Source organism: Cnephaeus nilssonii, assembly GCF_951640355.1.
Source record: "Cnephaeus nilssonii genome assembly, chromosome: X".
Taxonomy (NCBI): domain Eukaryota; kingdom Metazoa; phylum Chordata; class Mammalia; order Chiroptera; family Vespertilionidae; genus Cnephaeus; species Cnephaeus nilssonii.
In genome coordinates this window covers 74,726,266-74,742,404 of record NC_137071.1, presented here as the reverse complement: position 1 = coordinate 74,742,404, position 16,139 = coordinate 74,726,266, and the positions used below count along the sequence as shown (strand labels likewise).

General features: G+C 43.4%; 1 protein-coding gene across 4 annotated transcripts in view; it reads right to left on the bottom strand.

Moving 5' to 3' along the window:
* The window catches only part of FRMPD3 (FERM and PDZ domain containing 3), a 170,301-nt gene that overhangs the window by 143,234 nt on the left and 10,928 nt on the right, over nucleotides 1-16,139 (bottom strand). The gene's annotated exons all lie outside the window — the stretch shown is intronic.

Here is a 16,139-nt window from a genome sequence, read left to right as displayed (position 1 = left end):
GGAGGGAGCCTGAGGGATGGAATATCTCAGCTCAGTCCCCTCCCTAGGAAGCAGCTCCCAGACCCACCTGCCATGGCAGCAGCTGCAGAATCTGAGCAGCAGAAAGTCTAGAGGCCCCAGCCTGGTGCTCTTGGATCACAGAGTAAGCATAACACTTGGGTATTAGCTAATCAATCTCATAAATTCATCTCCCTTTTACTAGGATCTGTCAGGAAGCTGATTAAATGCTGTGCGAGTGGGATTTGGCTCAGATGCTAGCTGGGAGCTTGGGGATGAAGTTTTTCAATGTTCAGCTCATGCATAAAATTCATAGTTTATCATTACCCAGACTGGCTTCTCTAGAACTACCCAGATTGGAATATTTCTACATGACAGTTGTATCTTGGGTGAGCGGGTGGCCTGGCCTCTTTCTCCACAGTTCTCTCTGCAGTAGATGCTGCTCCCATAACCACCACAGCCCAGCTCTGTCTGCAGAATCACCAAATTAGGATGCTAACAACCCTGGGGCACGGCCAGCACCCTATACCTCTGATATCCTCAGGCAGTATTGGGGAGTAGGCTGGGTGTCTTTAAAGAGTGATATATATGCCATCGCTACCACCCCCTGCCCCAGTCCCTGGCTAGATGCCCTCTGGCTGTCCTTCTAGCATGGATGCCCCACCCATTCCTGCTCTTCTTTCTTGAGGGCACAAATGCCCCCAAGTCAGCTAGGCCTGGACTCCTAACTCCTATTCTATCCCAAACCCTCAGTCAGCATGTGAAGTAATCCCAGCTAACTGGCAGATGGAAAAGGATTGGTACAGGGGATTGAGCCCAGACCACAACCTTCTTCAGCTTTTACCTCTCTGCCTCCCTTTCTCCTATCTGCTCCCAAAGAGAGAATGCTTAGAATCACTTCTGGCATATCACCTAATTTAGGAGCCTCTGACCTTGGTTTCCTAATTTGTCAAGTCTCTTCCATCTCCAAAATTCCCCTTGCCATGAATATGCATACAAGTCCAGCAATCACAATGGCATTGGAAACCCCATGTCCATTCCTACTGTCTTCCCCCGTGACTAAGTAGTCTCCAAAGAAAAATGATACCAGGACCAGCAGCCATCAGGTAAAAAGCACTCACTGACTGCCAACACCTGTGCTCATCCTGAGGTCTCAAAGTGGCCCAGTGATTGAACCAGGAAGGTATCAAACATGACTAAGCATTTATTATGTGCTTGTAACAAAACTGGGAGCTAAGGTGTTTGAATGGTTTAAAGCAGACACAGTGTGTCCTCAGGTGTTAACATTCTGGTGAAAAATGATGAAATTTCAGATAATAAAAATCTAATCTTCTGATCCATCAATTGATCAGATACATTTCTTCACACAGCTGTTTGGAGAAAGAGGCAAAGCATAATTAAATAAGCCTTCATGAGGGAATAATTCTAGCAACTATTTTTCAGGAGATAGTCTGGGTTCTATACACATTTTCACCTATACTGTCTCCATCTTATAAAAATAACACCACTCCATTTTACAGATGAGGAAATCAAAGCTCAAAAATGCTGAGCCACTGCCCAAAGTCACACTGCTTGTATGTGGCTGCACTGGAAGTGGAACCAACATCCTCTGATTTATAGAATTTAGCGTTCTGACTGCAGCCTGCCATCTTCCTGTGATCCTAAACATTGGGGCTGATATTTAGAAAGTGAGGGCTTTTGTCATCAAACACAGAATCCATTTCATAGGGCCTTACATTCTAAAGCAAGAAAGAGGCCTCCTATTTTAGAGAAAATTTCAACAATGAATCAAAATGAAAAGAGGAGCCACAAAACTGTTATTACCTGCCCATTCCCCAATATTCTGGTCAATAGAGGTTTCACCCCATCTATGAACCATTCTCTTTTAGGCATTTGGAAACAATGGCTGAGCTAATGTGTCATTGGTTGAGAGATTCTTTTCCAACCAATGATCGCCGCCCCCTTTAGATGTTGTTGATGAAATAGCAGCTCAGGCTAAGGTTGGGGAAGAAGAAAAAGAAACCGCAAGGGGTGGGGGAAACAACATTGCTAACCACAGTCCCTCTTCTACAGAGCAGAACAGGCACTTAAAAGGAGCTCAGGGAGAAAAAGAGCTGGGATTAAATAGCCTTCACAGGTCAAGGGAAGACCCACTGCCATGCAGATAGCAGACAAAGAGCATCATCCCTCTCACACACACTGTGTGTGTTATCCATGGGTGTGCAATGCATCTGTGTACCAGGAAAGAAAATGTTCCTCTCTGGGAGCACATATGCATATAAATATATATTCAGACACATTTGGTATCATTACTCTAAATTCAGAACTAGTCCTGCTGTTGGTAGAGTTGGGCCTGCTAGTTCTCTAAAATAAGATTCTGGAACATATACCCATTCTCTTTTGGGAGACTCCCATACCAGGCCTTTATTTAGTCAACTTGCCCTCCAGAGGCTGCTGAGCAGAAAGCCTCCATCGGCACCCCTGCTCTCCTACCCCATTAAGGGCAATTGAACCTGTTGCAGCCTTCATAGGCCCTTTTGCTGTTTTCCTTTTCTTTACTTCCTGCTGTTTGATTTTCTGCAGTCTCATCTCCTCTGGCACAGAGTAGGCACTTTATAAGTGTTGCCCATTAGTGGTAGCGGTGCCAAAGGGTGGCTGGGGAGAAACCACTATTCCCTGTTAATCTCTAACAAGCATCTGCTCCCCCCCTGCAAGCTACTCCCAAGAATATACAGCTTAAGTACAAACCATGTGCAAAGGCAGCTTCGAGACAAATCTCCCAAAACCCTCAACCAAAGATATTGTTGCCCCTATGTTGTAACTGTATGACAATTCTGGAGGCTACTCTTTCCGTATCTGTTTGCATTTTGCATTCTGAGTTTGCCCTCCTTATATTTCCTCCATTCCTTCATGTCTCTCAAACTCCTCTCTTCCTTGATTTCCTTTTCCCTTTCCTTTACTCTTCCTCTCAATCCTCCTTATTTATCCTCTTTTGACCTCTCAAATCTACTTATTCTTCACCCTGCCTCCCTCTCTGCAGACCAAACCTCAATTCTGGAATCTTCTCAATTCCTAATTCTTCATCTCTAACCCAAAGGGTTTCAAGCTTTTCCCTCTTTATAGCTATTATAGATAAAGGAAAGGGTGAGTTTACCCTAAGCTGCAAAGCCAGGGCAAGCTGTGGCAAGCCTAAATCCCACCTCCCACCTCCCAGGGACTGGACAGAAGTTTCCCTTGGTAATGAGGAGAGGGTATCTGCATCTGGGAGGATGATTGTGCTCTCACAGCTTAGCATTTTGAATAGGTTCTCCAGTACTCACATCTGCTTCCCTGTTTCTTGATCTCAGAAATGTGTTCAAAAGGAAAGTAGCCATTTGGTAGTAAAGTGTGTGTGTGTGTGTGTGTGTGTGTGTGTGTGTGTGTGTGTGTGTTGGGGGTGAGGATAGGAGAATGTTATTACACAAATTAGAATGTCTACTCCTGCTACTCCTGGCTCAGCTACATGGAGATGCAGTAGAAACTGTACTGCAAAATCAAGTTTGTGGGGTCCAAGAATTTGTATATTATCTGGACCCAAAGCCTTCTACATTTGTAGCCAACCTCTGGCCCCACTGTCTACCCCAATCACACCCCGAAATTATGCTCTGGGCCAACGAACTGTGGGTAAGATAGCAAAATGGCAGATTTGGAACTATGACAGATCTGGGTTATGGTCCCAACACTTCCACTTATTAATGCTGTGGCCTGTGGGCAAGTTACTTCACCTCTCTGACCCCCATGTTTCTTCTTATGTAAAGTGGAGATCATTAGAGTGCTCAACCCATGTAAATCCACGTAAAGACCTCAGCAAAAGAAGACAGCCAAGTCCTGTGCTGAGAGAGACCTGCCTCATTTGGGCTGGGTGTCTTGAGTCAGAGTTGGATATATAAGTAATAACCATGTGCAAAGCTACTGTTTATTGGTGCTTTACCTACATGAGCTCACAATTCCTCACAACAACCCTGTAAGCTAGGGACTGTTTATCTCCATTTTGCAAAGGAGGAAATGGAAGCACTGAGAAATAAAGCTACTTGCCCTAGGTCACAAAATCATCAAGTGGTAGTCAGGATGGGAACACAAAAATGGGAGGAAGAGGCGCCAGCAGGCAGTTGCTAGCCCACAGCACTGTTTTGCCCAGAACTAGCTGGGCCCCCTACCCAAGGCCTCAGACCCATCAGGTCCAACAGAACCCACAGCTTTTCTATACTCTTAGCCAAACTCACCACACTGCAAACAGCGGCTTGGAGCTGACAAGGCAGCAGTGGCCTGTGGGAGGCAGCCAAGGGCTAGGTCAGCAGAAATGACAAACCCTCCTGCTTTAGCCCCTTGTGTGAAGCTAAAATTAACAACTTTCCCAACTGCAACAAAGGCAGTTGCTGAACTGGCATTCCCCTCTCTTGCCTCTGCTGCCACTGGATTTCCAGGGCTTCATCTCACTTCCCTCCCTGGCCCCACCCAAAGGGCTGGGCTTTGTGGGGAAAGGCAGGGAAGGCTATCTCTGCACAAATTTGGGCCCGGGTCAGAGGAAAGTCCCAGGACATTCAGCAACTCCAGATGTGTGTCAAATACCTCCAGGCTACCATCCACCAAACTTTTGGTTCCTCTCTTTGCTATTTTGGTACCCAATATCTTTGGCTACCACTGAATCCAGTAACTATGCTAATCTCGATTATCCAGGGTATTTCAAGTTTCTTCTTTACTAGGGTCTTTTTACCACCTACCATAAATCCTTATCCATTTGTGGTAAACAGCCTGTAAAATGGCCCCAATAGCCCTAGCCAGTTTGGCTCAGTGGATAGAGCATCGGCCTGTGGACTGAAGGGTCCCGGGTTTGATTCCAGTCAAGGGCACATGCCCAGTTTGTGGGCTCGATCCCCAGTAGGGGGCATGCAGGTGGCAGCCAATCAGTGATTCTCTCTCTTCATTGACTTTTTTCTCTCTCTCTCCTTCTCCCTTCCTCTCTGAGATCAATAAAAATATATTTAAATAAATAAATAAGCCGAAACCAGTTTGGCTCAGTGGATAGAGCATCGGCCTGCGGACTCAAGGGTCCCAGGTTCGATTCTGGTCAAGGGCATGTACCTTGTTTGCAGGCACATCCCCAGTAGGGGGTGTACAAGAGGCAGCTGATCGATGTTTCTCTCTCATCGATGTTTCTGACTCTCTATCCTCTCTCTTCCTCTCTGTAAAAAATCAACAAAATATATTTTAAAAATATATAAATAAATAAAATGGCCCCAATAATCTCCACCTCCTGATAGTCACACATTTGTGTCTCCCCTACCCCTGAGCTTGACTGGACCTAGTGGCTCATTTCTAATGAATAGAATATGGCAGAAGTAATGGAATATAACTTTCAAGATTACGTTATAAAAAGACCATGGCTTCTGCCTTAGGCTGACCTGTCTTTGGTTACATGGGCATGCACTCTTTCTAACTCTCTCATCAATCATACTGGAGTAAGCAAGCTGTCATGTTGTGAGCAGTCTAATGGAGAGGACCACATGGCATGAAAAGAAACTGAAACTCTTGAAGCCTGCCAACAACCACATGAGTGAGTTGGTGGCAGATCCTTCAGCCACAGTTAAATCTTCAGATACTACAGCCCTGATACAGAGCTTGACCACAACCTCATGAGCAACCTTGAGCCAGAACCACCCAGCTAAGATACACCCTGACTCCTTATCCACAGAAACTGTAAGATGAGAAAGGTTTGTTGTTTTAAATGGCTAACTTTTGGGGTAATCAATTACACAGCAATAGAAAACTAATATACCATCCTCTGTTCCATTCCCTCAAAGCTCTGCTTTATACCAAGTGACAATGGCTAATGACCTAATGTTCAAAAAAAATTTTAAGCCAGATAAGAGGATACCTTAATTCAGTTAAAAATGCTTGAATCTCTGGATTGCCACTAAAGAACAGTGGGGATTTTAGCTTTCGGTAGAAGGCTAATGGAAAATTATTAGGGAAGTGTGCCTGTACTTATTTTGCATACATGTCAATTGTGACCATTTGACAATGTTCATAGCTGATCAAATTGTGAGCAGAATAACTCAAGGTTCATGGAAGTATCCAGACTGTACCCCCTCATACCAGTTTCCTCCTTGGATAATGGTAACTCAAGTTTATTGAGTACTAACTAAATATCAGACACTGTTCTAAACACTTTGCAATGATTAACTCATTTAATATCCCCATTCTACAATGGATGAAACTGAGACACAGAGGAAGTAAGTAACTTGTCCAAGTTCACAATCAGTGAGTGGCCGAACTGGGATTTGAGTCCATGGTCATAACCATGTTCCCTAAGGGATCCCACATGTACTAAGCAGGAGGAGGAATTCTGGTTACCAAAAGTTGTCAGGCCCTATTCTTTGTTTCCTTCTGTCTTCATTTCCTTGCTCAAAAATTGACAGCAGCTTCCCATTTCCTGCTAGATCAAGTCCAAAGACTCTTCATGATCCTAACCACAATTTGGGCTCCCACCTACATATCTCTATTCTCCACCATGTACCTTCTACTTCTAGCTACAATAATCTCCTGATTTCCCCCACCCATAGTTATCTTCCTGACTTTGTCTTACCTGGAAAGCCTCAGTGTTTCTAATCGGAAACTACTAGGTGTGACATATAAAGAGTTTTATAGTCAGGTCATCTGAACAAATCCTGAAAGCCCTTCCTTGTACAGCAGTCATCTCAGATTCCAAGGAGAAGACTATGACTCCTCTATTCAAATGGAAGTGCATCTCTCAGTTTTGCCAGAATCGGACCAATGCCACATAGGTAGTGATCAAAGCTCTATTCCATGCACTTTACTCGGACAAACCCCACCTCCTCCTGAAAGCCTTCTTAGTTTCTTCTGCCTGTGTGATTTCTCTATAGGATGCAGAAGTGTGGACTGTCCTCAGGCCATTCAATACTCAGCTCAAATGTCACCTCTGCAGAGAAGCCATTCATTACTGCCCCAGCTGAAGTAGCTCTAGGCTACTCTCCATCCTAGCCCCTCGTTTCTTTCCTTCCTGGCATTTCTCAGTAGAAGTAGTGATGATTTACTTGTTTGCTTTTTAAACATATGTTCACATTAAAATGGATGTTCCACAAGAGCGAGATTTTGTCTGTCTTGTTCACCATTGTTTCCTCAGTGCCTATAACAGGGCTATGCACATAAGAAGTATTCATTGAACATTTGTTGGTTGAATTAAAAAGAAGTTTCACCTGGAAGTTCCTTTGTGTGTTTTTTCCCTAGCTAGAGAACAAGTTTCCTAAGGGCAAGGCCAATGTCATAATCTTCATTTTTCCATGGGGTCTAGCATAGCACTGGATGCAAGTAAATCCTGAGATCATACTTGTAAAATTGTTGGGACATTTGTCCATGCCTCAGTTTTCTCATCCATTTAACCACACTACTCTGCCTTACTGGGCTGCCAAGGATGGGGAGATGTGGGTGGGCATGTGCTTTTTTATTGCATGATATTCTAGTCTTGAACTTTCCAAAGAGGTGATCAGGGGGAGGGGAGGTGGGAGTGTGGTGTTGGGGGGAGTCTGCAGTTTCTGCATAGTGGAGAGAGTCTTTGCAGGGGAGCAGGTATAGTGATGTCAAAAGGAAAGATGGAAGGGGCTCTCTTGACAGGCAAAAGCTGAAGCCCACATATATGACAGAAAAGGAAATCTTGGTCCTGGAGCAAGAGGGGGTATTCGATATCCAAACATTTGAGGCTTCAAAGCAAATTCTGGCAATCTCCATATGAGTAGGAAAATGTATTTTTACTGCAGGTCCCTGTGACCTAGTGTGGGGAAAAGAGAAAGGAAGAGGGAGAGGCAGAGGAAGGGGGAGAGGAGGGGGGAGGGGAGGGAGAGGGAGGGAGAGGGAGGGAAAGGGAGAGAGAGAGAGAGCGAGAGAGCACTCAAGCACATACTAGTAAGTGCAAGCCTGGGGTCTTCATATCTAAAAATAGAAAGAATTTAGTGAGTGGAAAAAAGTCCATTTCCTAACCTTAATGAAGTTAGGCAGCAGAATAAACTGCCTAGCTGGCGAGAGGAGGTTGAGTCACTAGCATTAGAAGCATTCAAACTATGCGAGATCAGCTCTTAGGGAGGTTGTCAGTACCAGGAAACCCTTCAGGGTAGCAGACAGTAGGGGAGGAGGTAGGGGTTTAAATTGAACTACTTAAAATCCTTTTGCAGAATCAGTCCTCAGAGGTGACCACATGTGTGTGCACTAACACATACATACTTACAACCTTGCACTATTCATGGAGGTAATGATCCTGCTCTATCTGGTCTGGTTCACTAATGATGAAAGGACTATGACACTACAGGGATTTTATCCCTTCTCCCTACTGACAAGTCACTTCTGTAATCCTGATTCGCACCTGCAAAAGTCCAGGTGTCCCGTAGACGTCCTAGGTCAGAAAAGATTCAACACCTTGCAGATTTACCTACACACACATAGGCATATACATACAGTAGTCCCCTTATCTACAGGATATACGTTCTATGACACCACCCGTCCCCCAGTGGATTCCTCAAACCATGGGTATACCAAACCTTATGTTTTTTTCCTATACGTACATACTTATGATAAAGTTTAATTTATAAATTAGACACAGTAAGAGATTAACAACAATAACTAGTAATAAAATAGAACAATTATAACAATACACTGTAATAAAAGTTATTTGAATGTGGTCTTTTTCTCTCAAAATATCTTATTGTACTGGGATGATTCATGACCTGGGTGGGACGGAGCAGGATGGTGTGGGATTTTTTTATGCTATCCAAAATAGCGTGCAACTTAAAAGTTATGATCATGGGTAACTGAAACTATGGAAAGCAAAATCATGGATAAGAAGAGACTACTGTTTTTATACACATGTAGTATGTAGTCTTCATACTTTCTCTACACACACATTCTCTCTCTCTCCTTCCCTCCCTCCATCACTCCTTCCATCACTCCCTCCCCCTATCCAACTTCAGCCACTTTCAAGGGATACCATCTGGACTCCTTCACTCTTATGTTGCTCTGATTCCCACAGGGCACCCTGCCTTTTAGAGGGCACCCTGCCTTTCTGACGCTCAACTCCTCTTAGTTTCTGTTTAAAAAAAGGTAGGAGTTTTCTCTGCCTCCACAGGTCTCTTTGGCATCTCCCCAAGGCCCAGTGCTGGCAATGTAAGTGCCCATTTCTGTTCTGAGGGTGCAGAGAAAATCCAGGCTTGCCCCAGGTCCTGCAGAAGAAGCCATGTTCTTTCTTTTTTTCTTTTTTTTTTTTTTTGCCTTTCCCCCCACTCCATCCTCTTATTCCTCCCTTTGGCAGCAGAAAACTCAAAAGCTTCCTCAGTTCCACTGAAAAAAAGAGGAAAGAAGACCATATGAAATGGATCAACTAGAAGACTGAGAAAAAATTGAAACTGCACCAGAGGCCCATGGAGGGAATGGAGAGCAGCAGGCAGGGAACGAAAGGCCCCAGCTGAGAAGCCAATGACCACACCTGCAGGGTCTTGGACCACTGCTCTGCTTTGCTCACTGTTGGCTCAGAGCTGGCCAGTGGAAAAAGTGTGAGGTGGGGGAAGCTGGTCTCCACCATACCCTGTCTTGTTTTCATCCCCATTTTGAGGTCCCCTCTCAAGACTCCCAGTGCTTTCTCCCTGATCCAAGGGTCTTGTACAGCCTCCCCACAAAATTCACCCTTCCTTATCTCATTTCTGCAGAACCTTGAGTACATAAAGTCATTTGTGCACCCAGATTTGAAATGGTGGGTTATGGTTGACAGCGGAGTTCTCCAAAGCTGTTGTGTGGATGTTAATATGACTGTATTCAAGGAGGAAAAGAGAAGAATGGTGAGCTGTGATCAAATACATACTGGCAACCTTAAACAATGTTAGCAGGTTTCTCTACTGCAGGACTTCTCAGAGCCTTTAATATGCTAATGTGCAGTGTGAAGGTCTAAGAGGGGGATGTAGCATTTCTCAAATTTATTTGGCCACAGATTCTTTTTTTTTCTTCTTTTTGTAGAATAGCTTACAGGACTAGTGGTTTTGCTTTTTGTTTTTTAATTTTTTATTATTGATTTTAGAGAGAGAGGAAAGGAGAAGGAGAAATATCAATTTGTTGTTCCACTTATTTATGCATTCATTGGTTGATTCTTGTGTGTGCCCTGACTGGGGATCAAACCCACAACCTTGGTGTATTGGGATGACACTCTAACCAACTGAGCTACCTGGCCAGGGCCAGGACTAATGTTTTATTCAATGTATTTCCCTTCTCACATAACATAGTTGCACTTTAATGACAGTCTTTAATATCTACACCTAAATGAGTGACTGTGATAGTGTGAAGATAGGCAGGCTTACAGTGGAGGCAGTAATGGTTAGACTGGATTAACCACCAGTCTATAAGGAATATATATTTTAACCACAGGACCCTGGAGGCATAGCTGTCTCATGTCACACATTATAGGTGATTATCACTTACCTTCTCCCTGCTCCTGTACCACACAGTCCCAAGTACTTTTAATATTTAGCTTTTTGTGCTGTGTCTAGGTGAGGGGAGCACATCTCCCCAAGATGTGTCTATTTCTTATGTTGGCATACTCATGCATGTTTAAGAACTGGTCCTTCCTGCAGCATTTGACATTTGTGACCTTGTTCTCTCTACTGATACTACCAGTTCCCCAAAGTCCATATCTAAAGGCTCTTGGGTCTGCTGTGTCAAGAAGGGCTAGCTGTGAGCCCCAGCCCTGTCTGGGTTTTCTCGTATATGTGTGTGAACCAAGCATTTCTTTATAGTGCACAGAATTTAGAAAATTAGGGCACTGGAGAGAACTCGAGGGCTCTGCCCAGTCACATTGCTGTTCTACTAGCCTTCTAAGTGGCCTGACCAGACAAGGTCCCACAAGTGGCTTCCACTAGCTCCCATTGATGCTCTTCAATGTGGTGAGATGAAGGGTGGGCAGCAAGCTGCTCTTTTGAAAAAGGTGATTTAGTCCTGGTGAGGGTTGGTTATCTGAGAACAAGATGTTTCCATCCAGCCCTAGCTCATTTGGCTCAGTGGGCTGAGCTGTGGCCCTCGAACTGAAGGGTCCCAGGTTAATTCCAGTCAAGGGCATGTACCTCACTTGCACGCTCGATCCCCAGCCAGGGCTTGTGCAGGAGGCAACCAATTGATGTGTCTCTTTCACATCGATGTTTTTCTCTCTGTCTCTCCCCCTCCCTTCCACTCTCTATAAAAATTAATGAAAAAATATCCTCCGGTGAGGATTAACAACAACAAAAAATATGTTTCCATCCATCCATTAAACTGTATAACATAGAAACCCACACCTGAAACCTATATGATCATGTTGACCAATGTCACCCCAATGAATTTAATTTTAAAAAAGAACTGTGCAATATCAAGCTGTTCATAGGAGCGTTGTGTCCACTGTACTCTGTGCTGGTTAGAGCACCCAGGAAGATTGTGTTCAGTTCTGACCAAGAACCTTAAGAAGCACCTTTACAAATTGAAGTGTTACCAGAGGAAAGGGACTAAGATGCTATACCAGTGATGGGCAACCTTTTGAGCTTGGTGTGTCAAACTTCGCCAAAAAACTGAGCATAACTCGGGTAGTGTGTCACTTTGAGGAAAAAACATTATTTCGCAAATGTTTCATCCTCAGGAGCAGCAAATGTTTCATCCTCGGCATGCGGCCGTGTGTCATCAGAAATGGCTACGCGTGTCAGTGCTGACATGCGTGTCATAGGTTCGCCATCACTGTGCTATACGTTCAATAGGCTAAGGCCTCTTCTAGGTCCTGGACCACTGTTGAAAGCTATGAACACCGGAGTAAGACATGTATGCACACTTAGTCAACATTTTACATACAATTCCAGGAGGTTTATGGACACGCAATTTAAGAAGCTCAGCTGTGGAATGATACCACAAAAGGAATGACTGAACAAATTGGGTAGATTTAGCAAAAATAAATAAAATAAAACAGAAGTCAAAAGACAGACTTGAGGAAACAAATGTGATGGTTATACTCAGATACAGTCATGTGACTCATAACAATGTTTTGGTCAATGATGGACTGTATATACGACAGTGGTCCCATAAGATTTTAATGGAGCTGAAGAATTCCTATTGCCTAGTGATGTTGTAGCCATCATAACATTATAGCACACATGTTACTCATGTGTTTGTCTTGATGCTGGTGTAAACACAAACCTACTGCCCTGCCAGTCATATAATAGTATAACACATACAATTATATACAGTGCATAATACTTGATAACGATAATAAATGACTACATTATTAGTTTATATATTTACTATACTATACTTTTTATCATTATTTTAGAGTGCATGCTTCCTACTTATAAAAAATGTTTGCTGTAAAACAGTATGCCATGTGATACTGGCAGCAACCTCATATATCTTGTTTTTACCCCATCTCTTGATTGCATCATTTTCTCTTGTGCTTGATTTAATCTCATGTTGTTTTGTACACTAACATGCTGTACAGGCTTGTAGCCTAGGAGCAATAGGCTATGCCATGTAACCAAGGTATGTAGTAGGCTATAACACCTAGGGTTATGTAAGTACAGTGTATAATGTTCACACAATAACAAAATTGCCTAATGGCACATTTCTCAGAATGTATCCCCATCACTAAGTGGCACATGACTGTATTTTAAAGGGGCTGCTAAGAGGAAGAAAAAGGAAATAAGTTACTGAAAGACTGCTTTCAGCTAAATATCAAAAAAATGTTCTAATTAGATTTGTTCAACAATGGAATAACCTCTTCACGAGGCAGTGAATGCCCTGCTGATGAAAGTTAAAAACTTGAGGGGGAGACTGAACTAGATGTCTTTAAAGACCAACCTTCCTTCCAACCTCACATTTCCACCCACATGTTTGTTTCTGTCACTAGATCCTTCCTTGTTTATCACAGACCAGAGTCACAATCTTGTTGACAAACTCCCAAATGCAAGAGAAGATGGGAGCTGGCCTCAAGCTCCATGCTACCTAACCCCCTCACTCCTCCACTCCCAATTTAAGTCATGTATCTTACTAGCCCCCTTACTAGGGCTCTAGGTTTTCTTGGCACCAGCTAGTTAATCTGATAAACTAATCTGCACTAATGGGATCATGAATGCTAATGAATTAATGTGTTACCTTCCCAAGTGACATATTTGCATTTTAACAGAGGTCTTCAGGAGATAATGCCTTAACTCAAAGGAGTGATTAATGTTGAAATTTCAGCTGTTTGGCAGTCTAGTAAAAGAGATATTTTTGGAAAGAGAACCTTTTTCCACCCTTCACATCATGCCATCTGCTGGAAGAGAAAAATACATGGACCTGCCCTTGAGGGGTTTTTAGTTTATAAAGTTGGAGAATTACAATGGCTGACATTTATTGAACTTCCACCAAAGTGCTGAGCCCAATGCTAAGTGCTATATAAATATTATCTTTGAAGCCTCACATACCCCTCTGATGTAAGTATTTTGCAGATAAAAGGGATGGGCCTAAGAGAGGTTAAGTAACTTAGTACCATATTTCACTGACTCTAGATATGAGAGGTAACATTTTCTTAGGTTTCTCTGAGAGAAAAAAAATGCCAACAACTAAACTACAATGCACCATGAATAGTAAGAAGCAGTTCAGTTTTAGAAATGTTAAAATTATGTTTTTGAAATCATGAAATACATTAAATGGTAAGGGCGACTCCAGAATACACACTCTGCTTAATATTGCTCAAAGAACCCCGATGGGAACTAGCTGGGAAACACTTTCATATAACAATATAATTGCAAGCTCATATTGATATTTTAATATAAAATGATTATACAAGGACTGAGAAAGTTGCACACTGATTCTGAGGTCAATGATAGTACATGTTGATGGGGTCATGAACCTCAGTGGTGGAAAGAGATAAGGACAGAATTCAAGATAGAGGGTCTAGGCTGTGCAGGGCCTGGAGCTGAGGTGGGAGGATGGTAGGTAGCAAATAACCTTCTGCCTGCACCCTTACAATAGGGAAGTTAGTTTTTGAAGGTATAGTACACTGGCTGGCTTGGTTCAAGTAAAGGGATCAATTAGAAAACCATGAGATACCTTAGTGGGATGGGAAAGGGAAGGAAAGTGAACTGGCAGATGGTTTTCAAAGGCCAGAGATTTCAATTTGACATGATGGGCAAAAGGGGGCACTTAGTGATTCTTGTAAGTACATGCCAACATATTAGGAAAAGCTCATTCTGGCAACCAGAATGAATTAAAGCTCTCAGCTCAAAGCCAGAGGCTTCAGTAGGGAGAAAGACCAGCACTGTACTTACATCAGAGGGAATTGTGTCATCAGAGGCAGCAGAGTTCAAGGGCCTTATGAAGCCTGAACTCAGCTCTTGCTGTGCAGCCCCCTCTTGCTGGGTGCATCCCTCACCTGGAAGAGGAAGTAGCAGAGCTGTAGGCAGCTACCTAGGCATGCACCTCTCTCCCTCAGCAATAGCAATAGTAGGGGGGAGTACAGACTGGTTGATGTACAACTCATCTCCCTTCCGTCCACTAACAAGGGTTTGTTGAGCCCCTACAATCTGTCTGTGTATCCAGCACTGTTCTGTATGACACATGGATCAAAGAAGCCCCTCAAGAACTCACTCCCTCACTGAGGAGGAAGGTGAATACAGAAGAAGACAAGGCAATGTGAGATGGTGTAATCAAATGCTAAAATGTTGGGAAAATGGTCTGAATTATAAACTGGAAGAGGGAGGATTGTGAGCGACTTTTCTTTTCTCTATATTTTTCTGTATTCTCAAAGTTTTTCACTATGTATAAGTATTACTTTCATAATCCAGGAAGAAATTATAATTTGAAAAAAGGAGGGCCACCGATGAGGACTAGAATTACCAGGAAAAGCGTCACTGCAGAGGCTGGACTTGAGCTTGTTAGACGATGCCATGGAAGAATTTGCAGAGGTGGAGAAAAGGTGGCCATTGCAGGTTGGAGGAATAGCAGGAAGATGAGAGAGGAACAAGCTTTGAGTGGGGTACAACAGGGCAGGGAGAATAAGGCAACTAGTGGAGCTTGGGGGTCAGGAAGAAATAGGTCAGAGAGGCTCAGCTGTTGTGGCAGGCAGGCCTTGTGTACTGGGGAGAGGAATTTCTACTTGATATCCTAAGCAAAAGGGAGCTATTATAGGCTCTTGAGCAGGGAAGTGACATGATGAAAGATGTTTGAAGGAGATTCCTTTGGCAACAGCATTGAAGGATCACTTGGCGGGGAGGAGGAGGCAGCATGCAGAGAGACCAGTTAGAAGGCTGCTGTAGTAATCTGGGCATGAGGTAATGTGAGTGGGGGTTATGATGGCAGCAGAAGGAATGGTCAGGAAGGCATGGACTCATGAGGCACTTGTGACAGATGAACTGTCAAGACATGATGTTGACTGATGGGGGGTGCTTGACTGATTCCAAGGCTCGGTCCCTGGGCTATTGAAAGAGTCATGGTGTCACTAATAGAGATAGAGATTCAAGGAAGGGCTCAGGGCTACAGATCAGTTGGAGAGGAGATCCTGAGTTTGGTTTTAGTTGTACGGAATTTAAAGTGATAGTAAACTTCAAAGAGAAAATATTCTTAAAGGTAATAATGAAATGGAACTAGAGTTCAGGTTAAAGGCCAGGAGTTATCATTTCTAGCAATCACCCAGAATTCCAAAGGAAGACAAACTGTATTTATAGTGAGTGTGAAAACCTCCAGAGAGAAGAAGAAAAAGAACAAAAGAAAAAAGAAAAAAAACAGACCTAACAGCCAATTCTGATTTGGACTTTGCAGGTAACAGACTCTAAACAGTGTGGCAACAGCAGGCTGGTGGGTCTGTTTAAAACTCCCCCTCCTTTTTCTCTATCAGTGAGTGATTTCCATACATATTAGAAAGATTACAGCTTGACTGTAGGTGACAAGATGAATATGGAACAACTCTCACTTTGTTCATCCTATCTGCATTCTCTGTGATTTCACTGATGGTGGCAACAGAAGCAGTGTGACACACAGCACCCTCACCAGCCCTGTGAGTGAGTCCCACAAGATCCAGATTTCTGTTCATCTTGATATAGGATTGGAGGCAAATCCCATAA